Below are 21,489 nucleotides of genomic sequence, written 5' to 3'. Positions count from 1 at the left end.
CATGTTAAGAAAATGCTATGGACTGAATGTTTGTGCCCCACCCAAAATTAATTTTTGAAGCTCTAATACCCAGTACGGAAGTATTTGGAAGTGGGGCATTTGGGAATTAATTAGGTTTAGATGAGGTCATGGGGGTGGAGCACCTATGATGGGACTAGTGTCCTCATAGGAGGAGGAGGAGACCAGAGCTTCCTCTCTCTTTCTGCTACGTGAAGACACAGCAAGTAGGTGGCCTTCACACACCAAGAAGAGAGTCCTCACCAAAACCCAACCCCGCCACCACCCTGTTCTCAGAACTGTGAGAAATAAATTTCTGTTGTTTAAGAAATCACGCAATCTATGGTATTTTGTTAAAGTAACCCAAACCAACTAAGACAGAAAATACTAGAACAGTCTGAAAGTCATGCAAATTAGCCTTGAAATAGTGTCCCTTAGCAGTCATGGGAAAAAATAAGAGGGCAGCAAGGCCAGAAGGCACTGACTCAAGCCTTTGCATAGGTGGAAGTGGCACCTCCAGCATTGGGGGAATTTCTGTGAGGAGAACATATCACTGCATTGTGAGGTAACATAAATAGAGTTTAATCAGCTAACTTTTTTTTAAGAGAACTGAAAGAACTGAGATCCTTTGATTCTCAAAAACATGAGGTGACCCACTCCCTCATTTCCAAAGCTACATACAGTCTCTTCCTCCTTTTTTGATTTTTATACTCTTGCTTTCTTTCTCACTTGCCTTCATACTTCTATTACTCCTTTTGGAGGTTCTCACTTAAAGATTTACAAACTGTGCCTTGCACTCCCTTAGTTAAGAGGTGTTACAAAATAGTAAGTAATAAATATAGAAAAGCCTTACAAGGAAAACGTGTTTTGATATTAGATGGTAAAATAATTGCTTATAAAAAGGCGCATTGATTCAGAGTTGGATGAAGGATCTCAGTAGGAAAAACAGGTTAAAATCTATGCCTATTATGATCACATTTTTTATAAACATAAAAGTCTAAATATAAATATGTGTGTGTGTGTGTGTGTTTACATATATACACACACATATACCTACACATTGTGTTTGGATGAGTGAATGCTAAGAAAAAAAATCTGGAAGAGTATATGCCAAAAATGTAAACGTTAATCCCCAAGAAAAAAGGAACTCAGATGAATATATGTTACAAGTATATCAAAACACATTTTTAACCCACTACAGAGTTTAATGCCAGCCTGGTCTCTCTTGTACCCCTTCCAAGGAAATCTACTCACTGAAACACCAAAACACCATTAATCTTCTGGGCATGGTCTTGAGGACATTAGAATCAGTCTTCAGTGTGTACATGTTTATTGATCTGTATAATGAGGAGATACAAAGATATTAGGGGAAATCATTAGTAAGAATGAAAGTTCACAAAATGTGAAAGAAAATATTTGAAAGTCAGAACCAAAAAAAAAAAATGACTACATTCATCAAGTACAAGAACCAATAAGACAAAGCATATTACTTCTTCATCCTATTCACGTGTCAATCAACTGGAGTATAACAGAGGGCATATGCACAAGGTATCAGGCTGCCTCGAGCAAATGTTACTCAAACACAAAAATCTTCTTTGTCAGCACACTGCCAAATTCAAAGAGTAAGGAATTATTAATACAGGGAAAGTTTGAAGGGCTCTTATTGATTCATAAAATTTTTCTCAAAAGTGGGCCTAAAGCAAAGCTTGGAAAACAAGAAGTTCAAGGATCTATGAAAGTGTAAACTGAAGTTAAACTGGTTATACCAAAGCCCAGACTAGTTGCACAACCCCCTTGCTGAGTTGCTGGTGCACAATCCCAAGACACTCAGTGTTGCGGGGAACTGGAGGGAAGAAAGAGGAACATACATGAAAGATTTCTATTCACTTCCAAAGTATAACATCAAAAAAAGGATATCAAACCCTCTCTGTTGGTCCTGGTCCACTGAGCCCAGACTGAAGGAATTCTTCCTACTTATTGATTTGCGAGGAGTGAAGGAAAGTATTGCAGGAGAGATGAGAATAGAAAAAGAGAAGGGCAGTCTGATATGAGTCTGACTTACAGATAATAGTGCCAATTAGAAAGCAAAGTTTTCATTTCTTTACCTGTGTTCTACCTTCAAATAAGGGGAAGGGTGGAAATTCATCTGATTTAACAACACTGAGCAAGATCACAGTCAAGTGGCCATTCATTCATCATCCAACAAATACTTATAGAGGCAATGCCAGGTGCCCAGCAATGTGCTGAGGATGTAATAGGGTCCAAGACGTAGTCTTTGCCCTCAAGGAATTTATTTTAAGATCAGGGAAGAGTTAAAGATAGCATTTCCGTAAAAATCACATTTCTCTTTTCTTCTTTCAGTTTTATTGAGATGCAGTTGACACATAGCACTGTATAAGTTTAAGGTGTACAGCAGAATGACTTGACTTACATATATTGCAAAATGATTACCACAATAAGTTTAGTTACCATCCCTCACCTCATAGAGTTTAAAAAAAGAAAACGTTCCTTGTGATGAGAACTTGGGGATCTACTCTCTTAGCAACTTTCAAATATACCATATAGCAGTGTTAACTATAGTCATTGGCTGTACATTATATCTGCAATACTTATTTATCTTATAACTGGAATTTTTGACCTATTTTGTATTTTTGACCTATTTCAAAATTCATCCATTAATGAAACATTTTTAAAGTTTCTATAATATGTTAGGTTCTGTGTTTGGAATACAGAGATAATAATATCTGATTTCTGTCCTGCAGGATATAATATTCCAGCACAGATTCAGATATATTAACAATCAAACAAGCAAGAAAACAAGATATAAACATCCAGATTTCGTAATATGACATTGTAGACTCAATCCGCATCCCTCAACTAGAAACATGCTGAAATATGGAATAAAATAAATCGAAGTTTTTAAAATAATGAACTCAAAAGAAAGAAAGGAAATTCTCTGGTTGCCAACAATTATAGAACTAATCGGTCTCTTCAAATATAAACAGAAAACTTATAACTAATCACATATTTGCCTTAAAATCCATGCCAAGGGAATTAATAGGATTTTAAAATTTTGTTTTGTTTTTGGTATTCCAATGAATGAACTCTATAATCTGCAGAGGGTTAGAAATGAGTTCTTTATATAGATAGTTTATATTCATCTGAGCTCTTTTTTATCCCCAATAAATTGTAAACAGCTCTGTTTTTTTTAAATAAAAATACATATCCACATTTCAAATTAAGAAGATACAGTAAAATGCAAAGAAAATAAAAGAAGCCTTTTTAAATTCCAGCACTTAGGGATAACTACTATTAACTTTCTGGTATATAAACTTCCATATTTTTTTATTTGCATTCACTCATTAAAACATAATATGAGCATATACATATATTTATACATTTCTTAATTTACAAAAATTTAGTTTCACGTAGACCACCGCTTATAAAAATTAGAAATCAAACACTATGCATTTTGAACTTTAAAATTACCATTAAATTATTCATCAGTTTCTGGGAAAATCAAAATGCAGAGTGTATAGAATATATGAAACAGAGCAACAACAGAAATAACAAAACTCATATGATAACTTCATATCAAAATTTGTAGGATGCAGCCAAAACTGTACATGGAGGGAAGTGCTAGTTTTATATATTAATAAAGGAAACATTATAGAAATGCAATGAGCTAAGTATTCAAATTAAGAAGTTAGAAAATTAACCATTGAATAAATGCAGAAGAAAACTGAAAGGAAATAAAAAATCAATAAAGTAAAAACAAATAATTTATCTGGAGGATCAGCAAAAAAAATTTATTTGAAAAGTCTAATAAAATTAACAAACCATTGGTAAGACTGACCAAGAAGGAAAAAAAAAAACGGATGTGACAAACACTGTTAGAAATAAAAAGAAATAGTATCATATAGAGAAGCCGTTTTAAATTGAAAGATTTACCAAATGTTTAAGAAAATGTCTATGCCCTCTGTAAAGCAAAACTTTCTGGAGAATAGAAAGGTCAAGCTTTTTAGCTCATTTCATATAGAATAAAATAATTTTGATTTAAAAAACAAAGATAATAAAAGAAGGGAATATTATAGGCCAATATTTTGCATGAATGGAGAAGCAAAAAGTCAGACTAAAAAATTAGAAAACCACAACCTCACAGTCATTAGGATAGCTACTTTCAAAAAATAGAAAATAACAAGTGTTGGCAAGAATGTGTAGAAACTGGAACCCTTGTGCACTGTTGGTGAGAATGTAAAATGGTGCAACCCCTATCAGGAACAGTATGGCTGTGATCCAGCAATTCTAAATACTTCTGGGTGTACATCCAAAAGTATTAAAAACAGGATATCAAAGATATATTTGTACACCATACTCGTAGCAGCATTATTCACAATAGCCAAGAGGTAGAAAGCAATCTAAGTCTTCATTGATTGAAGAACAGTTACACAAAATGTGCTATATACATACAAGGGAATATTGGTCACCTTGAAAGGAAGGAAATTCTGACACATGCTATAAAATGCATGAACCTTGAGGACGTTATGCCAAGTGAAATTAGCTAGCCAGTCACAAAAAGAAAAGTACTGTATGATTCCATTTATATGAGGTACCAAGAGGAGTCACATTTATAAAGACAGAAAGTAGAATGGAGGTTGCTAGGGTTGGTTGGAGGGAGGGAGGAATGGGAGCTGTTCTTAATAGGTATAGAATTTCAATTTTGCAGGATGAAAGACTTCTGAAGATTGGTTGCACCACAGTGTGAATGTACTTAACGTTACTGAACCATACACTTAAAAATGGTTCAGATGGTAAATTTTATGTTATACCTATTTTACCTCAGTTTTAAAAATTAGCATGCCAAATTTAGCAAGGATATCAGAGGGAAACTTGTATGTTTAAAAATTAAGAGCAGCAGAAATGATAAATATCTGGGTAAATATCAAGAACTATTTTTTTCTCCTCTCAAGTTCTTTACAGTATCTTTGATTGCTGAAAAGCAAAAATTATAACACTGTCTGGTGGAGTTGTCAATGCATGTAGATGTAATACATGTGACAACTGTAACATGAAGATCTGGGGGAGAGTAAAGGGACCTATTTAGTTCTAAGGGTTCTACACTGTATTTGAAGTGGTAAAATACTTAAAACTTATATGAGGAAAACCTTAAAATCACCATCAATTATAAATTTAAAAACGAACAAATAGAAAATTTAGATATGTACTATAATCTCCAGAGCAAACACTTAAAAGATACAAAAGAGATAAAGCCTAAAATTTAATAGATAAATTAATATGGAATATTAAAATAATTTAAATAATCCAAAAGAAAGCAGGAAAAGGGAAACATATGAGCAGGAGGACAAACAGTAAATTTCAATCACATCAATAGCAATAATTTTATTAAATTTAAATGATAAATGGACTTAACATAGCAAATGAAAGACAGAAATTGCCAGATTTAGTTTTAAAAGACTCAGCCATATGCTGTCTACAAGAAACACACTTTAAGTATAAGCACGTAGATGGGTTAAAAAATTTTAACGGAAAAAGTCATACCACGCAAACAGAAATCAAAAGAAACCTGAGTGGTTATATTAATATTAGTCAAAGTGAAGTTCAGAACATGAATATTACCAAGGATAAAGAAATACATTAAATAATGGCAAAAAAAGCCATTGTAACAAGAAAACATGACAAACCTAAACAAGTATTAACCTAACAACAGAGACCAAAACACACTGAGAAAAATCTGATAGAAGAGAAAGAGAAAATAGAAAATCCACGATTATTATTGAAGACGTCAACACTCAAAGGAGTTACTGTTGATAGAACAAGTAGACAGAAAATAAGATATAGAAGACGTGCGCAAAATTATCAACCAACTTGGTTTAATCAACACTTATAGACAATTCATCCTTCAATAGCAGAATACACATTCTTTTTGAGTGAATATGGCATATTCACTAAGATGGATCATATTCTGGGTTATAAAATAAACCTTAACAAATTTAAAAGAGTAGAAACCACACAAAATATGTTTGCTGTCAACAATTGAATTAAACTTGAAATCAATAACAGAAAGGCAGCTGGAAAGTCCCCCAAAATTTGGAAATTTAAATAGCACACTTCTAAATAATTCATGGGTCAAAGTAGAAGTTATAAGCGAAATTAGAAAATATTTTGGGTTGAATGAAAATGTCAGTGCAAAATATCAAAACATGTATGATGCAGATAAAGCAGTGTTTAAATAGATATTATGGCATTGAATACTTATATTAGAAAAAAATATCTGAAATCAGTGATCAAACTTCCGTGTTAAGCAACTAGAGAAAGAAGAGCAAGTTAAACCCAAAGCAAGCAGAATGAAGGAAATAGTAAAGATCAGAGTGGAAATCAATGAATAAAAATCAGAAAAAGCAATAGAGAATATCAATGGGAACAAAAGCTAGAAATTAATAACAAAGAGGAACACAGTTCTATTTCTGGCTATAATGGACTAGCTTGTACTACACTAATCATCCCACAAAAAGCAACAAAGTAAATAAGTAGAATGCAAATAAAAAGTTTTTGCAACATATATGAATTATCAGAGAACTACCAAATTATCCAGAACCTGAGAGGTCAAGATGCCAGAGAAAAGGGAATTAAATCCATGTCATCCCAACATTCTTTGCCATTTTCCTCTGAACCCATCTAACAATTTGAATGTGGTACAGGGCTTGTAGACTGAGAAATACAATAGGAGGACGAGAGTTGGCAGATCAATTATTTTGTCTTACTGTATGACAGTGGGAAAATTCTGAGGAACGTGATACACATTATTTTCAGAGGGTCTCAAATAGCATTAAACCCTAGCTTTCACGGTGGTAACCAGGTTAGTAATATGCCCTTTATTGACTTTTCTCTCTTTTTCTGTCTCACTTTTTCCACTTCCTTCTTGAAATTTCTAGGATTACCACTCAAAAATACTACCTAAGCCCATGTAGTTTTTTCAGTGTGTGATTTTAAGGGAACCCTAAGATAATAACTCTCTTAGTAAGCAAACAGTAAAAATACCAGTAAAGTATAGATTTTGAACAACATAATCAACAAACTTAACCTAATTGAAATATATAGAACACTGTACCCAGAAACCACAAATACAAAGAGTATTATTTAGAAATGTATCTTTAAATTTCTAAACATTAGGGAATTTTTGTCTTTGTTACTGATTTCTAGCTTAATTTCATTCTGATTAGATAACATATGCTTTATATCCTTTAAAGTATTCTGTGTTTTGCTTTACAGCCTAGCATATGGTCAATTTTGGTAAATGTTCCATGTGTATCTGAAAGGAATTTGTATTCTGTATTTTGCAGTGTGGTATCCTGGCTGGGATTCTGAAACAGATAAAGTACATTAGGTAAAAATTAAGGAAATTTGAATAAAGTATGCACTTTAGTTAATAATAATGTATCAATATTGGCTCACTAATTGTATCAAATATACCATAAAAATGTAAGATGTTAATATAGAAGAAATTGGGCATGGAGCATATGGGAATTCACGGTACTATCTTCACAATTCTCTTTACAGTTTTATAAATCTGAAACTTCTCTAAAGAAATAGTTTATTTTTAAATACAATTATAATCACTTTAAAAATAGAAAGCCTAGGTATAAATCTAACAAAATCTGTACAGGGTCTGTATGCTGAAAATTATAAAATATTGATGCAATAAATCAAAGAAGATCTAAATAAATGAAGAGAGATAGAACTTTCACGGGTTGGTAGGCTCAGCATAATAAAGATGTTAATTTTCCTCAAATTGATATCAAGGGTAACATAATTCCTATGAAAATCCCAGCAGAGACTTTTTTTTTATAAATATAGAAAAGTCTTCTAAAATTTCTATGACAAAGCAGAGGAATTATAATAGCTAAAAATTTTGAAAAAGAAGAATTAAGTCAGAGGAATCCCCCTATCCAATTTCAGTATTCATTATATGCAAACAATAATTGAGATTATGTTAAATTGGCTGAGGGATAAACACAGCAACCCAGAGAACAGAATAGAAATCTTAGAAATAGACCCACACAAGCACAGCCAACTGACTTTTGGCAAAGGTACAAGAGCAACTGAATGGAAGAAAGATAGTCTTTTCAACAAGTAGTGCTGGAGCAATTGGATATCCTTAGGTAACTAATAAACCTCTACTTAAATCTCATATCTTATACAAAAATTAACTGCAAATTGATCATAAATTTACATGTAAAACTATAAAACTGTCAAGAAAACATAAGTTAAAATATTTGGGACCTAGGGCTTATTTAAGAGCACTTAGACATGACACCAAATGCACAATCCATAAAAGAAAAAAATCAACAAATTGGAGTTGATCAAAATTAAGAACTTTTGTTCTGTGAAAGACCCTGTTAAGAAGATGAAATGACAAACTATGAACTGGAAAAATATGTTTGCAAACCACAAAGGACTCATATCTATAACGTATAAAACTCTTAAAACTCAATAGTAAAACAAACAAGCCCATTAGAAAAGTGGCAAATCACAATCAGTGACATTTCACCGATGAGGATATACAAATGGTGAATAAACACAAGAAAAGATGTTCACCATCACCAGGAAATACAGAAAACGCAAATAGTACTGTGACGAGTTATCATTACATACCTATTAGAATAGCTAAAATAAAATAGTGACAACATCACATGCTGGTGAGGATGCAGAGAAAGTGGATTTCTCATAGCTGGTGGTAGGAACTCCAGTGGCACAGCTATTCTGAAAAATAGTTTGGCAATTTCTTTAAACACAAAAATGTGCTTACATTTACAACCCAGCAAACACTCTTATGCATTGTCCCAGTGAAATGAAAACTTAAATGTTCACAGAACAACTTGTACATGGATATTCAACAGATCCATATCTGGGGAAATCAGCTGGCTCCCCCAGGGAATACAGCATCACCATGATGGTAGCTACTCAATTCCAAATGCAGAATTTAGTTCAACCTGACATTGCATGGCTGAAATGAAACTTTCCATCCTACGAAGTTTATCACCATGGGCAGAATTCAGGTCAGACAGGTCAGAATGAAAGATTCATTTCATGAGAGTTACAAAAAAATATTGGCTTTAACATGGGTGATGCCTGTAAAAATTTTACTAAAAAAGAAAAGGAGAATAAGGCCAAAAAAAAAAAACATGTTTGGAGAGACAAAATGGCAGCTGTTCTTAGAGAATAATATTCTAAATATATTGGCATATTAGCTTCCAAAATAATTCCTTAATGGCTGCAACTAGTTAGTACTATTTAGTCTGAACTTTTGACGTTTTGTCTTGGGGTAACACCATCTGAATACCTCCACTTTTGTCATTGAAATGGTCAGAAATATAACAGTGTGAGAGGGAACAGAAGATTTAGCAAGGCTGCAGAATATGTCATTTATTCCATGTTCAAAGGCAATAGTAAAAAGGAAGCCAGAAGATTCTTCTGTGAGAATTCTATTGTTCATCATGTTCTAATTATGAAGTTTGAACTTAAAAGGATGAAAGGGAAGCTCAATCAGCAGTATAAAAAGTTATCTTCTCTGGAAATAGTTCTTAACAATTTAAATGGCAGGTTTATCTATCCTGGATCGACTGACCCAATAGTTAAAGTAATATTCTATAATACTCAAAACAGTCTGCAAAGCCACATTTCTTGATTCACTTGTGTTCCAAATTATAAGGCTGTATTGCAGAGAGAAAACACGGCTAATCTTTCATGACTGTTAGGTGGTTTTACTGAAATGTAATTGTGAAAACAAATTTCTCAGGTACACAAAAAGAAATACGTTGTCCCATTTCCTAAATTCAAAATGAATTAATTTAGTCCTTAATCACAGAAAAGAAAAAACTCTCCAAATTGAACAAAAAGAAATGTAGGGAATTGCCACAAAAGAGAATTTAAAAATAAAATGAGAAAAGCCTTCAAGAACACTTCCATTCCTTAGAGGCCCACAAGGGAGTTAATGGAAACTGTGGCCACAGCAATCCAGAATTAATATCTTACATTCGGAAAATCAACATATTTGGGAACCTAAAAGGAGGAAAGCTACGTGAAATGAGATCATCTTGGGTCATTATGTGTCCGCAATATTCACCCCACTCAGGCACACTCAGACATATGTTAAAGACATAACTGTCTCTACTTCCATTTGAGACTCTTTTCAATAAATGAAAGTCCAACCACAAAAGCAGTTGACAATGTGAAATTACAAAAAAGCTGTCAGAAGGCCTGTGTGGGAGATACATTCACCATAAGCACAAGGGCTAGGAATCTGAGAAGCTTTTTAAATGGATTCAGAGACCTCTAAAAAAAAAAAAAAGGTCTCCTTCTCCCGTGATTGAATTTGACACCAATGTTCTTTGGATGCTAGGGCTGTACAGGGTATTTTCCCATCCACATCTAGGCTAAATTGGAGATGGTGACCTCTGATAGACTAGAGCAATCCAGGAAGTAATAGAAACCTCACTTCATAGATACTAGTGACAGGTTGGGATTAAATGCTGGGCTGGCCAGGAACAGCCAAATTCCTTTTCAGGGAGCGTACAGGCTTCCAAAGGAATGGAGATTTTAAAAATCACTCTATAAATGCTTCTTTTTCCAACTTGCTTTAACTAAATTGAACATTATAATCTAAGGTCACCTCAGATTTGGGACACAGGCAAGCCATAAATCCAAATGAGATGTCCTAACTTCCTAAATTCAATACCATTTTACAGAATTCAGTAACAATTGATAAGGACTGGGGCATGCAGACAGAAGTTTATATATAAGGATGTTCCTTAACTGTTGTTTAAAATAGTGAGAAAAAAAAAAGCCTAAGTATGCAAGAACAAAGAATTGGTTAGGATAAGGTATAGCATAAAATGGAAGTTTGTGCCATAATTTAAAATAATCATTTTTTATAAGTTTCAGGTGTACACCATTATAGTTCAACATCTGTATACCCTACAGAGTGATCACCACCAAAAGTCTAATTACCATTAGTCACCATACAGGTAACCCCCCTTGCCCTACTTTGCTCACCTCCAACCCCTTCCTCTCTGGTAACCACTAATTTGTTTTATTTTTTGTTTTTGTTTTATATTGCTTTATTTTTTGTTTTATTTTGTTTTGTTTCACTCGTATGTGAAATTCCACATGAGTGAGATGTTTCCACATGTGAGTGAAACCATATGATATTTGTCCTTCCCTGACTTATTTCACTTAGCAAAATACCCTCAAGGTTCATTAGTGTTGTCACAAATTCATTCCTTTTTATGGCTGAGTAGTATTCCATTGTATATATGTACCACATCATCTTTATCCATTCATGCATCAATGGACACAGGTTGTTTCCCTATCTTGGCTATTGTAAATAATGCTGAGATGAACATAGGGATGCAAACATCTTTTCAGATTAGTGTTTTCATGTTCTTTGGATAGATACCCAGAAGTTGAATATATCACTATGTTAGTGATAGTTTCATATGATAGTTCTGCTCTTAATTTTTTGAGGACTTTCCATACTGTTTTCCATAGTGGCTGCACAAGTTTACAATCCCACTGAAAGTGTACTAGAGTTCCCTTTTTCCACATCCTCTATAGCATTTGCTATTCCTTGTCTTTTTGATACTAGCCATTCTAACAGAATAGATGTGGTATAATATCTCATTGTGATTTTGATTTGCATTTCCTTGATGATTAGTGATGCTGAACATCTTCTCATGTGCCTATGGGCCATCTGTATGTCTTCTTTGGAAAAATGTCTCTTCAGGTCCTCTACCCATTTTTTTAATCAGGTTGTTTGTTTGGTTGTTGTTGAGTTGTATGACTTCTTTATATATTTTGGATATTAACCATTTATCTGACATATCATTTGCTAATATCTTCTCCCATTCAGTACATTGCCTTTTCATTTTGATGATGATTTTCTTTGTTGTGCAGAAGCTTCTTAGCTTGATGTAGTCCCATTTGTTTATTTTTGCTTTTGTTTCCCTTGCCTTTGGAATCAGATCCACATAAACATCACTAAGACTGAAGTCAATGAGGTTACAGTCTTTTTTCTTCTAGGAATTTTACGGTTTTCAGTCTTACAGTAAAGTCTTTAATCCATTTTGAGTTAATTTTTGTGTGTAGTATAAGATACTGGTCTAGTTTCATTCTTTTGCATGTTGCTGTCCAGTTTTTCCAATACCATTTATTGACAAGATCATCCTTTCTCCATTGTATGTTCTTTGCTCCTTTGTCAGACATTAATTGTTCATATATAAGTGGGTTTATTTCTAGGCTCTCAATTCTGTTCCATTGATCTATGTGTCTTTGTGTCAGTACCATACTGTTTCTACTACTATAGCTTTGTAGTTTAGTTTGAAATCAGAGAGTGTGATACCTCCAGCTTTATTCTTCTTTCTCAAGATTGGTTTGACTATTCAGGGTCTTTTGTCATTCCATACAAATTTTAGAATTATTTGTTGTAGTTCTTTGAAATATGCCATTGGAATTTTGATAGGAATTACATTGAATCTATAGATTGTGTTGGGTAATATGAACATTTCAGCAATATTAATTATTTCAATCCATAAGCATGAAATATCTTTCCAATTTTTGGTATCTTTTTCAATTTCTTTTATCAGTGTCTTATAATTTTCAGCCTACAAAAGGTATCTTTCTAAAGAATATTTAATTAAATTTCTCAAGCTATATTATTATGAAAGCAAGATTGGGAATGATATATGTAATGGATACACATATATGTATGCACATATGCATAAAATAAAAAAGAATCAGAAATTACTGAGTGATCATCACTAGGTATAAGATTATAAATGGTTCTTTTTTTTTTTTTTAATGAATTATTTATTTATTTATTTATTTATTTATTTTTGGCTGTGTTGGGTCTTCGTTTCTGTGTGAGGGCTTTCTCCAGTTGCGGCAAGCGGGGGCCACTCTTTATCACAGTGCGCGGGCCTCTCACTATCGCGGCCTCTCTTGTTGCGGACACAGGCTCCAGATGCTCAGGCTCAGTAGCTGTGGCTCACGGGCCTAGTTGCTCCGCAGCATGTGGGATCTTCCCAGACCAGGGCTCGAACCCATGTCCCCTGCATTGGCAGGCAGATTCTCAACCACTGCGCCACCAGGGAAGCCCTGGTTCTTATGTTTTATTGCTTTGCATATTTATTTATCTGTTTATACAAATTTCTCCTTCTGGCCATGACCACTTAACTGGTACTGAACTTGCCTTCAAACAATTATAAAACTGGACAAAATATATAAGCAAACGGTTTTCACACACTGACAAACAGGTAGTACAAGATGTAATCCTTGAGAGAAGAGAAACATAAGAGATAGATCCAACTGTTTCTCCACAACTGCCCTGATTTCCTGCCTAATGGTATTTTCTGCTATAGATCAGGGAGGTGGAACCAATCAGAGCAACAGTCTTGCTCAGTTGAGGAGGCAGATATTGGAGTTGCAGGATGCAGAAGCAGGGAGAATTTTCAGAGCAGGATACATAAGAAAAGAGAGTTGTGTGTGGGGTGGGGAAGGAGTCTTTTGGGGATTCACGAGAGTGCTAAGCTAAGGATCGGACTGATCCTTAACAGGATGAGATTCTGCAAGACCACGCAGAGATGGCCTGGTACAAGGATGAGAGCTAGCCAGTGATGTCTCACCTTGTGCAATATCAGGAGATGCTGGAGTGCCATCTCAGTTATGATCAAGAGACTATATGCTGAGTACAGTGGACATTCAGTTGACAATAATCATATGCTAGAGTAAAAGACACACCACAGAATTTGGCCCCAAACTGAAACAGACCAATCTTCACAAATAAAGAAAACAATCCTGGGCTTCCCTGGTGGCGCAGTGGTTGAGAGTCTGCCTGCCAATGCAGGGGACACGGGTTCGAGCCCTGGTCTGGGAGGATCCCACATGCCATGGAGCGGCTAGGCCCGTGAGCCACAGTTGCTGAGCCTGCGCGTCTGGAGCCTGTGCTCCGCAACAAGAGAGGCCACGACAGTGAGGGACCCATGCACCACGATGAAGAGTGGCCCCCGCTTGCTGTGGCTGGAGAAAACCCTCGCACAGAAACGAAGACCCAACACAGCCATAAATTAATTAATTAATTAATTAAAAAGCAAAAGTTTAAAAAAAAAGAAAAAACAATCCTGACAGGATCAAAATAATTGGACAGAATTTAAGGTCTGTCAGGAAAAAAAAATTCAACGTCTTTCATAGCAAGACGATACAACCCATACTCTACAACATATTATTCACAATGTCCAGCATAGACTCAAAATTAGTAGAAATGCAAAGAAACAGGAAAATTTTATCCTAGAGACAGAGAAAAAATAGGTAACAGTAATAGGTTCCCAAATAACCCAGATGTTAGAAAGAGCAGGTAAAACTTTAAAGCAGCTATTACAAATACATTTAAGGTCTTAAAGGTAAATATGATCATAATTAATAAAATTATCCAAATTTAGCAGAAAAGTACTATAAAAAAGAATCACATGGAAATTTAGTAAAAGAAATGTACAATATCTGAGCTGAAAAATTCATTGGCTGGGCTTCCTAGCAGATTTGGAGCAGCAGAGGAAAGAGGAGCAGAGAAAAGGGTCTGTGAACTTGAAAAAAGATCAAAAAAATCTATCCAATATTAAGGATATAGAGGGAAAAAATCAAAATAAATGAACAGAACCTCAATAACCTATAAGAGAATATTAAGCATGAAAATAGAGCAGAACAAAAATTTAAGGAAGTGATTTTAACAGACAATTTCCCATATTGGGTGAAAAAGATCAACATATAGTGCCAAGAAGCTAAGCAAATGCAAATAGGAAAAAACACAAAGAGAACCACACGTAGGCACATCATACTCAAACTGCTGAAAAGAAGTTACAGAGAAAAATCTTAAATGTAAGCAGAGAATAACCATATATTATATACAAGGGAACAGCAGTATAAATAATGTCTAATGTCTCATCAGAAACAATAGAATCCATTAAAAAAATGGAATGATATCTTACAGTGATGAAAGAAAAACAAATGACATTCAAGAATTTTACATCCAGAGAAAATATTCTCCAAAAATAAAAGACATTTTCAGATAATAAAAACTGAGAGTCCGGTTCCAACTCGCGGCCTTGCCCGCTGGCGCGTGGAGTGGCGAGATACTCCTTGTTGAGCAATCTACTCAAGATTTCACTGATTCGAGGAGATTAACCAAGATGGCGGAGTAGGAGGACGTGCTGTCACTCCCTCTTGCGAGAGCACCAGAATCACAACTGACTGCTGGACCATCATTGACAGGAAGACCCTGGACTTCACCAAGGAGGATACCCCACGTCCAAGGACAGAGGAGAAGCCACAGTGAGACGGTAGGAGGGGCGCAAGCAGAGTAAAATCAAACCCCGTAACTGCTGGGTGGGTGACTCACAGACTGGCGAACACTTATACCACAGAAGTCCACCCACTGGAGTAAAGGTTCTGAGCCCCACGTCAGGCTTCCCAACCTGGGGGTCAGGCAACGGGAGGAGGAATTCCTAGAGAATCAGACTTTGAAGCCTAGTGGGAATTGGATTGCAGGACTTTGACGGGACTGGGGGAAACAGAGACCCCACTCTTGGAGGGCACACACAAAGTAATGTGTGCATCAGGACCCAGGGGAAAGAGCAGTGAGCCTGGGGGAGACTGAACCAGACCTACCTGCTGGTGTTGGGGGGTCTCCTGCAGAGGCGAGTGGTGGCTCTGTTTCACCGTGGGGATAAGGACACTGGCAGCAGAGGTTCTGGGAAGTTCTCCTTGGCGTGAGCCCTCCCAGAGTCTGCCATTAACCCCACCAAAGAGCACGGGTAGGCTCCAGTGTTGGGTTGCCTCAGGCAAAACAGCCAACAGGGAGGGAACCCAGCCCCACCCATCAACAGTCAAGTGGATTAAGGTTTTACTGAGCTCTGACCGCCACAGCAACAGGGAGGGAACCCAGCCCCACCCATCAACAGTCAAGTGGATTAAGGTTTTACTGAGCTCTGACCGCCACAGCAACAGTCAGCTCTACCCACCACCAGAGCCTCCCATCAAGCCTCTTAGATAGCCTCAACCACCAGAGGGCAGACAACAGAAGCAAGAAAAACTATAATCCTGCAGCCTGTGGACCAAAAACCACAGTTACAGAAAGATAGAGAAGATGAAAAGGCAGAGGGCTATGTACCAGATGAAGGAACAAGAAAAAACCCCAGAAAAACAACTAAATGAAGTGGAGATAGGCAACCTTCCAGAAAAAGAATTCAGAATAATGATAGTGAAGATGATCCAGGACCTTGGAATAAGAATGGAGGCAAAGATTGAGAAGATGCAAGAAATGATTAACAAAGACCTAGAAGAATTAAAGAACAAACAAACAGAGATGACCAATACAATAACTGAAATGAAAACTACACTAGAAGGAATCAATAGCAGAATAACTGAGGCAGAAGAACGGATAAGTGACCTGGAAGACAGAATGATGGAATTCACTGCTGCGGAACAGACTAAAGAAAAAAGAATGAAAAGAAATGAAGACAGCCTAAGAGACCTCTGGGATAACATTAAACGCAACAACATTCGCATTATAGGGGTCCCAGAAGGAGAAGAGAGAGAGAAAGGACCAGAGAAAATATTTGAAGAGATTATAGTCGAAAACTTCCCTAACATGGGAAAGGAAATAGCCACCCAAGTCCAGGAAGCGCAGAGAGTCCCATACAGGATAAACCCAAGGAGAAACACGCCGAGACACATAGTAATCAAAGTGGCAAAAATTAAAGACAAAGAAAAATTATTGAAAGCAGCAAGGGAAAAACGACAAATAACATACAAGGGAACTCCCATAAGGTTAACAGCTGATTTCTCAGCAGAAACTCTGCAAGCCAGAAGGGAGTGGCATGATATACTTAAAGTGATGAAAGGGAAGAACCTACAACCAAGATTACTCTACCCGGCAAGGATCTCATTTAGATTTGATGGAGAAATCAAAAGCTTTACAGACAAGCAAAAGCTAAGAGAATTCAGCACCACCAAACCAGCTCTACAACAAATGCTAAAGGAACTTCTCTAAGTGGGAAACACAAGAGAAGAAAAGGACCTACAAAAACAAACACAAAACAATTAAGAAAATGGTCATAAGAACATACATATCGATAATTACCTTAAACGTGAATGGATTAAATGCCCCAACCAAAAGACATAGACTGGCTGAATGGATACAAAAACAAGACCCATATATATGCTGTCTACAAGAGACCCACTTTAGACCTAGGGACACATACAGACTGAAAGTGATGGGATGGAAAAAGATATTCCATGCAAATGGAAATCAAAAGAAAGCTGGAGTAGCTATACTCATATCAGATAAAATAGACTTTAAATTAAAGAATGTTACAAGAGACAAGGAAGGACACTACATAATGATCCAGGGATCAATCCAAGAAGAAGATATAACAATTATAAATATATATGCACCCAACATAGGAGCACCTCAATACATAAGGCAACTGCTAACAGCTATAAAAGAGGAAATCGACAGTAACACAATAATAGTGGGGGACTTTAACACCTCACTTACACCAATGGACAGATCATCCAAAATGAAAATAAATAAGGAAACAGAAGCTTTAAATGACACAATAGACCAGATAGATTTAATTGATATATATCGGACATTCCATCCAAAAACAGCAGATTACACGTTCTTCTCAAGTGCGCACGGAACATTCTCCAAGATAGATCACATCTTGGGTCACAAATCAAGCCTCAGTAAATTTAAGAAAATTGAAATCATATCAAGCATCTTTTCTGACCACAACGCTATGAGATTAGAAATGAATTACAGGGAAAAAAACGTAAAAAGGACAAACACATGGAGGCTAAACAATACGTTACTAAATAACCAAGAGATCACTGAAGAAATCAAAGAGGAAATCAAAAAATACCTAGAGACAAATGACAATGAAAACACGACGACCCAAAACCTATGGGATGCAGCAAAAGCAGTTCTAAGAGGGAAGTTTATAGCTATACAAGCCTACCTAAAGAAACAAGAAAAAGCTCAAGTAAACAATCTAACCTTACACTTAAAGAAACTAGAGAAAGAAGAACAAACAAAACCCAAAGTTAGCAGAAGGAAAGAAATCATAAAGATCAGAGCAGAAATAAATGAAATAGAAACAAAGAAAACAATAGCAAAGATCAATAAAACTAAAAGTTGGTTCTTTGAGAAGATAAACAAAATTGATAAACCATTAGCCAGACTCATCAAGAAAAAGAGGGAGAGGACTCAAATCAATAAAATCAGAAATGAAAAAGGAGAAGTTACAACAGACACTGCAGAAATACAAAGCATCCTAAGAGACTACTACAAGCAACTTTATGCCAATAAAATGGACAACCTGGAAGAAATGGACAAATTCTTAGAAAGGTATAACCTTCCAAGACTGAACCAGGAAGAAATAGAAAATATGAACAGACCAATCACAAGTAATGAAATTGAAACTGTGATTAAAAATCTTCCAACAAACAAAAGTCCAGGACCAGATGGCTTCACAGGTGAATTCTATCAAACATTTAGAGAAGAGCTAACACCCATCCTTCTCAAACTCTTCCAAAAAATTGCAGAGGAAGGAACACTCCCAAACTCATTCTATGAGGCCACCATCACCCTGATACCAAAACCAGACAAAGACACTACAAAAAAAGAAAATTACAGACCAATATCACTGATGAATATAGATGCAAAAATCCTCAACAAAATACTAGCAAACAGAATCCAACAACACATTAAAAGGATCATACACCACGATCAAGTGGGATTTATCCCAGGGATGCAAGGATTCTTCAATATACGCAAATCAATCAATGTGATACACCATATTAACAAATTGAAGAATAAAAACCATATGATCATCTCAATAGATGCAGAAAAAGCTTTTGACAAAATTCAACACCCATTTCTGATAAAAACTCTCCAGAAAGTGGGCATAGAGGGAACCTACCTCAACATAATAAAGGCCATATATGACAAACCCACAGCAAACATCATTCTCAATGGTGAAAAACTGAAAGCATTTCCTCTAAGATCAGGAACGAGACAAGGATGTCCACTCTCACCACTATTATTCAACATAGTTTTGGAAGTCCTAGCCACGGCAATCAGAGAAGAAAAAGAAATAAAAGGAATACAAATTGGAAAAGAAGAAGTAAAACTGTCACTGTTTGCGGATGACATGATACTATACATAGAGAATCCTAAAACTGCCACCAGAAAACTGCTAGAGCTAATTAATGAATATGGTAAAGTTGCAGGATACAAAATTAATGCACAGAAATCTCTTGCATTCTTATACACTAATGATGAAAAATCTGAAAGAGAAATTATGGAAACACTCCCATTTACCATTGCAACAAAAAGAATAAAATACCTAGGAATAAACCTACCTAGGGAGACAAAAGACCTGTATGCAGAAAACTATAAGACACTGATGAAAGAAATTAAAGATGATACCAACAGATGGAGAGATATACCATGTTCTTGGATTGGAAGAATCAACATTGTGAAAATGAGTATACTACCCAAAGCAATCTACAGATTCAATGCAATCCCTATCAAATTACCAATGGCATTTTTTACGGAGCTAGAACAAATCATCTTAAAATTTGTATGGAGACACAAAAGACCCCGAATAGGCAAAGCAGTCTTGAGGCAAAAAAATGGAGCTGGAGGAATCAGACTCCCTGACTTCAGACTATACTACAAAGCTACAGTAATCAAGACAATATGGTACTGGCACAAAAACAGAAACATAGATCAATGGAACAAGATAGAAAGCCCAGAGATTAACCCACGCACCTATGGTCAACTAATCTATGACAAAGGAGGCAAAGATATACAATGGAGAAAAGACAGTCTCTTCAATAAGTGGTGCTGGGAAAACTGGACAGCTACATGTAAAAGAATGAAATTAGAATACTCCCTAACACCATACACAAAAATAAACTCAAAATGGATTAGAGACCTAAATATAAGACTGGACACTATAAAACTCTTAGAGGAAAACATAGGAAGAACACTCTTTGACATAAATCACAGCAAGATCTTTTTTGATCCACCTCCTAGAGTAATGGAAATAAAAACAAAAATAAACAAATGGGACCTAATGAAACTTCAAAGCTTTTGCACAGCAAAGGAAACCATAAACAAGACGAAAAGACAACCCTCAGAATGGGAGAAAATATTTGCAAATGAATCAACGGACAAAGGATTAATCTCCAAAATATATAAACAGCTCATTCAGCTCAATATCAAAGAAACAAACACCCCAATCCAAAAATGGGCAGAAGACCTAAATAGACATTTCTCCAAAGAAGACATACAGATGGCCACGAAGCACATGAAAAGATGCTCAACATCACTAATTATTAGAGAAATGCAAATCAAAACTGCAATGAGGTATCACCTCACTCCTGTTAGAATGGGCATCATCAGAAAATCTACAAACAACAAATGCTGGAGAGGGTGTGGTGAAAAGGGAACCCTCTTGCACTGTTGGTGGGAATGTAAATTGATACAGCCACTATGGAGAACAATATGGAGGTTCCTTAAAAAACTAAAAATAGAATTACCATATGACCCAGCAATCCCACTACTGGGCATATACCCAGAGAAAACCGTAATTCAAAAAGACACATGCACCCGAATGTTCATTGCAGCACTATTTACAATAGCCAGGTCATGGAAGCAACCTAAATGCCCATCAACAGACGAATGGATAAAGAAGTTGTGGTACATATATACAATGGAATATTACTCAGCCATAAAAAGGAACGAAATTGAGTCATTTGTTGAGACGTGGATGGATCTAGAGACTGTCATACAGAGTGAAGTAAGTCAGAAAGAGAAAAACAAATATCGTATATTAATGCATGTATGCGGAACCTAGAAAAATGGTACAGATGAGCCAGTTTGCAGGGCAGAAGTTGAGACACAGATGTAGAGAATGGACATATGGACACCAAGGGGGGAAAACTGCGGTGGGGTGGGGATGGTGGTGTGCTGAATTGGGCGATTGGGATTGACATGTATACACTGATGTGTATAAAACTGATGCCTAATAAGAACCTGCAGTATAAAAAAACAAACAAAACAACTAATACTAAACTTTCATTGGGTTATTTGTATGGAAACATGTTAATATAAATGTTTCAGACATTACATGAAATTTCTAAAAATCTTATATTTGTATTTGTATGGAAATATGTATGGAAATATGTTGATATAAATGTTTCAGACATTACATGAAATTTCTAAAAATCATATTTGTATTTGTATGGAAATATGTATGGAAATATGTTAATATAAATGTTTCAGACATTACATGAAATTTCTAAAAATCTTATATTTGTACTTGTATGGAAATATGTATGGAAATATGTTAA

The sequence above is a fragment of the Balaenoptera ricei genome, chromosome 12, assembly GCF_028023285.1.
Source record: "Balaenoptera ricei isolate mBalRic1 chromosome 12, mBalRic1.hap2, whole genome shotgun sequence".
In the NCBI taxonomy this organism is placed as follows: domain Eukaryota; kingdom Metazoa; phylum Chordata; class Mammalia; order Artiodactyla; family Balaenopteridae; genus Balaenoptera; species Balaenoptera ricei.
The sequence above is the reverse complement of the archived record's forward strand: the minus strand, read 5'-3'. Positions refer to the sequence as shown.